Raw genomic sequence first — 8,420 nt, forward strand, 5'->3', positions numbered from 1 at the left:
GTATGTTATTGTCTTTATATTCTCTGTGACATCCATGTGACTAACTGTTACAAACATAACTTTAATCGATGTGTAAAAATTAATATGCAATGATTATGCATGTGAATTAAAACTATGTAACATGTTTGCGTATATTTTAACCCTGTTGCTCTCGGGGTAATGCTGCAAATATTTCAGAAATATTTCAGAGAGCTGTGGAGGCTTGGTCTGTGTTTGCTCAAATATTTTCGAAACTTCATAATTATGCCAGACTTCCTTGTGGTGAAAGGTAAAATAAATACATGTTAATAAGGATTTTCTGAGAATTTACTGTTTATTTAATTTTATTGTCTTTCGGGGCATATATAATACTCAATACACTCGGCATCCACCTTTAACGTCATGGAACTGAGCTGTATTAGACAGATCGTGTAAATGTTTGTAAATATGAAAGTTCTACCATTTTTATCTGGATGTGTAAGTGAGTTTACATTGCATTTTACAATATTTCAGTTATAATACGTCAAACATTGTCTTCACATAATGTATCCATGTGGGGAATCGAACTCCATCCGTCGGCGTGACGAGCGAACACTGTAAGTACTGGGCTTCCCATGCAATAGCCCCTCATTTGTGATGTTCCCTGTCATCAATACTGGACTGTTATTGATTGTCTTGTATTAATGTGTATCACTGATTCCAGTATTGTTATGTCGGTATTTGCAAGTATTTGTGATCTCACCACACGTGCGCCAGTATACAACTGTCATATTTGTACTCATGTTAAATCCAATTGTATTATTTGTACTCATGTTAAATCCAATTGTATTCATGTTGTATGGAATGTATTCTATTCTTGGCCGAAATGCAGTCAACACTTATGATCATGTATTTGATTATAACGTCATTTGTTATGAAATGTTTTCATTTTACTAAACGAATAAACAAGAAAAGTTCAATGTCTTCACTACTGTTCCTGGTTCGCGAGAACATGCTCCTTGACTTACACCTCCATGTATGACTGACTGACTGACTGAGTTTGGTTTTACGCCGCTTTTAGCAATATTCCAGCAACATCACGGCGGGGGACACCAGAAATGGGCTTCACACATTGTACCCATGTGGGGATTCGAACCCGGGTCTTCGGCGTGACGAGCGAACGCTTTAACCATTAGGCTACCCCACCGCCCTCCATGTATGATGTATGAGCTTCATACCTGTACATTGTTGTTAATACCAGCTGTGAAACTGAGACATCCGACATATGCCAGGTTGCCAACTGGATGCAAGATTTATTTTTTGTATACAGCGTATAATGTGAGCTGATAAACAAGGTGGGTTTGTGGACTGGTAAAATGTGTGTGTGTGCGTGCGCTTGTAAAAGTCTGGTCCTATAGACCGGTGTGTGTGCGCCACACTATAAAAGCTACTCCACTTAGACACATTGTACTAGGCTCCAAGGCTACACCTTATTGTACGTACACGCACGCACACACACACACACACACACACATACACACACACACACACACACTCACCGCCGCTCTCCCACGGATGCAGTTAGATGACCTTGAAGGACATGCTAGCCATGTCGTTCTTCCAGCCAGTTCCTCCGCTAAGGCGGTTAAGGAGAGGATTAGTGTATTTGAGTGGTATTTTATTTATATTAGCACTGAATGTCAATACTGAAGCTTTGATCGGAAAAAACTAGTTAAAAGCATAATCTCGGTTAAAACTCCCGGTTCGATTTTTTAGTACGATATATACATGTATCAGGAAGTGCCATGAAACGGGACGCGCGCTGAAGAAACAGGTGACGTGATCATGAAACATGAAATCTGCTCATGAAACACAATCTAATGATTACGGGAACGTCATTGACGTTTTTATTTATAAATATTCATATCAAATGGCACTCGTTTGCGATAATTGCGCACAAATGTAATGAACGGACATCATAGGTGCGAAGTGCTTTTGTGCTTTCCATTTGACATCTCGATAGTCAATAACTCGTTCCAGTTAAACCACAAAGCAAGCCCGCTGTGACAGCTAAAATAGCAGCATTCTTTCTCATGAACTAGTCAATAGCCCCAGTCTTCTGTTATGCTGATAAAATCTTAACACTGCTGCCAGATAATAAGCTGTCATTAACATTAACTATATGAAATCTGTCGAGTCCTAAATAGCGCTCATTTATCACCGCAGCGTTTGATCTCAGTCTTATTCCACAGACGATGTATGTCACAACATTTGTACTTGCATATTGGTTCTGTCTGTAGACATTCCAGAGTTATTATGCCACACAGGTAGCACTTCGTCAGTAACGGGGGGCGGTGGAGTAGCCTAATGGATGAAGTGTCTGCTCGTCACGCTGAAAGCCCGGGTTCGATTCCCCACATGAGTACAATCTGTGAATCCCATTTCTGGTGTCCTCAGTCGTGATATTGCTAGAATATTACGTACAATAAGGTCTAGCCTTGGAGCCCAGTACAATGTGTCTAAGTGGAGTAGCCATGTTATAGTGTGGCATTGTACACCGGTCTATAGGACCAGACTTTTACAAGCGCACGCACGCACACACAAAACAAAAAAAACCCGCATACACACACATTTTACCAGTCCACAAACCCACCTTGTTTATCAGCTCACAGTATACGCTGTATACAAAAAATAAATCTTGCATCCAGTTGGCAACCTAGTATATGTCGGATTTCTCAGTTTCACAGCTGGTATTAACACACTGTACAGGTATGAAGCTCATACATCATACATAGAGGGCGGTGGGGTAGCCTAATGGTTAAAGCGTTGGCTCGTCACGCTGAAAGCCCGGGTTCGATTCCCCACATGAGTACAATCTGTGAAGCCTATTTCTGGTGTCCTCAGTCGTGATATTGCTAGAATATTACTAAAGCTATACTCATTTACTCGTCAGCAATAGATCTGGCACTTTACGATTCACACTATACGAATGGGTTCATTAATAATCTTCATCTGTCTTTGGGGCGGTGGGGTAGCCTAGTGGGTAAAGCGTTCGCTCGTCACGCCGAATGCCCGGGTTCGATTCCCCACATGGGAACAATGTGTGAAGCCCATTTCCGGTGTCCCCGCCGTGATATTGCTGGAATATTGCTAAAAGCGGCGTAAAACCAAACTCACTCACTCACTCACTCATATCTGTCTTTACGACTTGAACTAACATGTTGTCATACAGCGCGATGATATCGACCTGGGACATGTAAATAAGAGCGTGTTTTACATACAGCACATTGCCACGAAGTGATATCGAGGTAGGACTGTATAAAGGAGCATTTTCCTCCGACAACATGGTGCCACGTCATACCATCGAGGTGGGACTGTATAATAGAGTAGTTTTACGGTGCCATGCTGTTACACTGTTCCCTGACTGAGGCACCACTGCTATTTATGATGTCACCGACTAGACAACAATCGAACGCTTGACGTAACAACACAGACTGTCTACTAGAAGGAATTCCTACCTGCACGTGAAACTATCAGGTTCCATAACTCATCCCTATATTACGAGGCCGAAGACCGGGATAGATGTTGGCCGATTATAGATTACGTACATTGGTAATATACCGCTATTATCTATGGTGGCCTGGAGAGGATATCACTTTACTACTTTATCGCCTGGAGTCACGACCACCATGATGCGATGGCAGGAGAGTGAGTGAGTATGGTTTTACGCCGCTTTTAGTAATATTCCACCAAAATCATGACGTGGGGCACCAAGATAGCAGAACAGAACATGATATCGCATTCTTGCGGCCCTAGTTGAAGGCGATAGAGTGATGTCCTCGGCCTCCATAATTATCTCCTCTATATATCAGGTCCCTGCAATAGAATGTCCTGTTGCAAACAACCATGAGTGTTAGGCTACTGAAAATGATTTTATGTCGCCTTGTGCTACAGTCGAGTCGTATTACGTTGGCTCGGGATATTTGTGGTCCGCTTCACTCACTTAGTGACATGACGTTAAATCAGTAATCAAAACGAGGTGTTGGGCCAACAAGAGCCATCTCAACCACCAACAAGAGCCATCTCAACCAACAAGAGCCATATCAACCAACAAGAGCCATCTCAGCCACCAACAAGAGCCATCTCAACCACCAACAAGAGCCATCTCAACCGCCAACAAGAGCCATCTCAGCCACCAACAAGAGCCATCGCAGCTCCCAACAAGAGCAATCTCAACCACCAACAAGAGCCATCTACCACCAACAAGAGCATCTCAACCGCCAACAAGAGCCATCTCAACCGCCGCTTCTCAACCACCAACAAGTCTACCACCAACAAGGCCATCTCAACCGCCAACAAGAGCCATCTCAGCCATAATGCAGTGTTCTCACAAACAAGAGCCATCTCAACCGCCAACAAGAGCCAAGTAACCACCAACAAGTGTCTCAACCACCAACGATTTATCAACCACCAACAAGAGCCAACTAACGAGCCATCTCAACCACCAACAAGAGCCATTCAACCACCAACAAGAGCCATCTCAACCACCAACAAGAGCCATCTCAACCACCAACAAGAGCCAACTCAACCACCAACAAGAGCCATCTCAACCACCAACAAGTGCCAACTCAACCACCAACAAGAGCCAACTCAACCACCAACAAGAGCCATCTCAACCACCAACAAGAGCCAACTCAACCACCAACAAGAGCCATCTCAACCACCAACAAGAGCCATCTCAACCACCAACAAGAGCCATCAACCACCAACAAGAGCCATCTCAACCACCAACAAGTGCCATTCCAACCACAGTTATCCAGTACTATCGCACCCCCAACAAGTATTCTCAACCGCCACAAGCTCTCAATCCACCAACAAGTCAAATGAGCATCAAATCTCACACCACCACCAAGAGCCAACTCAACCGGCATCAACCACTCAGTTAGGGTGTGGGCCAACAAGTGTCACATTTAAGACGGGTACGCTACCTCCAAACACATCTAAACACACACACAGTGATATTAATGACGCTTCACGCAACCTTCCAATGCATTCAGCTGGCCGATATAATCCGGGTTTATGGGCTTTCACTGTTTCCAGTATCAGTGACGAACTTGAATTTTCCAGGGATATATTTGCATTTACAAGGCGTATCTAAACACATGTCAAGATCTTGAAGAATTCATTCAAAGCTGAAAAAACCCACATCCAAAATAGATTTCTTCTCTCCAGTCTCTATACTGATGGCTTGCTATGTGCATTATATAGAATCCAGGCGAAAGAGTTTTATTCTCGTGTTATTGTGGTTTAAAATACGATGCTCGTTTCAAACGCATGACGTGAAATAGAACAGTACATAAAGATACAGTCTGTTGTTGGTAACCAATGAACTCCCCGTGTAGTTTATGGTACATACATGTTTCAAGGTTTGAGTGTGTGAGTTTAGTTTTACGCCTGTAAATATTCGACTCTGGAACAGACAATCCGGTGATCAACAGCATGAGCATCGGTCTGTGTGCCAACCAGTCAGCAAGCCTGACCACCCGATCCCGTTAGCCGCCTCTTTACGACAAGCATGGGTTGCTGAAGATCAATTCTAACCCGAATCTTCACGGGTGTTCAAGGTGTGACTGGACATCAGTAGTTTTTGCAGGACAACATCGGTTAACCCTGCAGTGTCCAACGAGATAGTCGGTTTAACATGATGTATATTTTCGTGGCAATAGGACATCTGTACTGCATCGACCCGTAAAACTCAATATTATTGTTGACAGCTGTAGACACATCATCAGTTGGTTCAATAATTACAATCGATCTGTCCAAATCATACAAATATTCATTTCTTAAAATATATTTTATATAGAATTAAGAACACACGTTATTTTGTAGGCGGCATAATCATATTGAGAGAAATCTTAATCAAGTACCTAATGACACGTTTTGGAACTGGCAGGCAACATTTTTGACAACCTTTTCAATTGCTTAAACAACAAGGAGAAACTTTAGAAAAAAACAACCCCAAAACACCCAAAGTGGTAATTGTAACACATATAACAAGACCCGGTGCTTTCGACTTTCTGGAGGGACAAACGACGTTCTTGTACCGACCTCTTAAGAGATATTGGTTGGACATTTATCAAAGTGAGATCATGACTACGTATAAATATTTTTCACATTCACGAGGTCGCCATTTTCAATGTGGGGTTGGGCTATTTTAACATTACTTTTGATTTTACTTCAAGGCCAAGGATATAGGTTAAGAAAGTACGAAAAGGAAATAGAGAAGGGGTTGTGCTCACGAAGAGATCTCAGCACTAGGATGATCGTAATCCTGTGTTAAATTATGGGAATTACGATCGTCGTAGCGCTTAGGTCGCTTTGTTGAACGGGGCCCAGGTGTATACAGTCAGATTTCACGACACACACTGTGTAAGGATTGCACCTGATCACCGAATCCCTAGGTGGTCGAGCTGGGTTTAGACGTCATATCGTATCAAAGCAGTGTGCATGTGGTAAGTGAGTTAGTTTGCGACGCCTCTAATCAGGGTTCGATTCAGTGGGCATGTGGTAAGTGTGTTGGTTTGCCATGCCTCAAATCCGGGTTCGATTCCTTGGGTTCAGACTGTGAAGCTATTCTTGCATCAATATATTGTGATATGTATGGTTGGCATATTCACAGGGGCGGTGGGGTTGCCTAGTGAGATGTGAGATGTGCGTTTATTCAGTAATGGGGCCACCGGCCCTTTATACACATACATGTCAGAAGGATTCAAGATATGACATGAAGCGCCATAAAAGTGACGGAATGAACATAGAGGTATAATTGTACAGAGATGTGAACACAAGATCAGCAGGATGCAAAATATTTCATACGTTTTTTCATAGCTAAAAATATATATTTAGCAAGGTTGTTTATAACAATATTATTTTGAGAAGTAAACAGTAGAGCTAGCTTGTTTTCAGAAGGATATACATGATAAAAACGTGGTATGAGAGATGCTCTCAGATCGTCATAGAATGGACATTCAAGGCAAAAATGGTATTCTGATTCGATCATAGGAATAACATACAAGGGACACAACCGTTCGTTGCGTGCAAGATTTAAACGTCTTCCATGTTCAACCATTAACATATGATTTGAACAGAGAAATCTACAAAGGGCAATACAATGTACCTTCACATATACCCTAGTGGTTAAGGCGTTCGCTCGTCACGCCGAAGACCAGGGTTCGATTCCCCACAATGTGTAAAGCCCATTTCTGGTGTCCCCTCTGTGATATTGTTGGGATATTGCTAAAAGCGGCGTAATGCTAAACTCACTCACTCACTGGTATATTCACACACTCATTCACAGTATCAAAATATGAAAGAAGCGCCAAATAAATGTCTTCATTATCACCACAGGGTTCCATGTGATCATTCCCCATCATTTAAGCAGGATCAGCAACTATTTGACAAGAACAACATCATGAGCAAGCATACTAGTAGTTAACTAAATCAGCTGGTCACTATAGTCCACTGTCAGACCCTAATCTCCGTATCACTGGCACCGTCCAGGAATTCAAACCGATTTAGCATCGTGTCGCTAAGTGAGTGAAGCGGACTATAAATTTCCAAAGTAGCAGATGTTTTCTTCATGAACGTGAAGTGATCGATCAAGTCTGTCTGCTCATCGTCACAGAAGGAATGGGTATTACAAAGTCTGGTGCGTCGGAGTTTAGTGTAAGAAAGTTGAAGCTTGCTATAACGTGGTTGAAAATGCTGAACATGACGGAGAGTTCCTCCACGAACACTGAAGTTATAACGTGGTTGAAAATGCTGAACATGACGGAGAGTTCCTCTACGAACACTGAAGTTATAACGTGGTTGAAAATGCTGAACATGACGGAGAGTTCCTCCACGAACACTGAAGTTATAACGTGGTTGAAAATGCTGAACATGACGGAGAGTTCCTCCACGAACACTGAAGTTATAACGTGGTTGAAAATGCTGAACATGACGGAGAGTTCCTCCACGAACACTGAAGTTATAACGTGGTTGAAAATGCTGAACATGACGGAGAGTTCCTCCACGAACACTGAAGTTATAACGTGGTTGAAAATGCTGAACATGACGGAGAGTTCCTCCACGAACACTGAAGTTATAACGTGGTTGAAAATGCTGAACATGACGGAGAGTTCCTCCACGAACACTGAAGTTATAACGTGGTTGAAAATGCTGAACATGACGGAGAGTTCCTCCACGAACACTGAAGTTATAACGTGGTTGAAAATGCTGAACATGACGGAGAGTTCCTCCACGAACACTGAAGCTATAACGTGGTTGAAAATGCTGAACATGACGGAGAGTTCCTCCACGAACACTGAAGTTATAACGTGGTTGAAAATGCTGAACATGACGGAGAGTTCCTCCACGAACACTGAAGTTATAACGTGGTTGAAAATGCTGAACATGACGGAGAG

Source organism: Haliotis rubra, unplaced genomic scaffold, assembly GCF_003918875.1.
Source record: "Haliotis rubra isolate DU_JTF1 unplaced genomic scaffold, ASM391887v1 Scf80, whole genome shotgun sequence".
Taxonomy (NCBI): Eukaryota; Metazoa; Mollusca; class Gastropoda; order Lepetellida; family Haliotidae; genus Haliotis; species Haliotis rubra.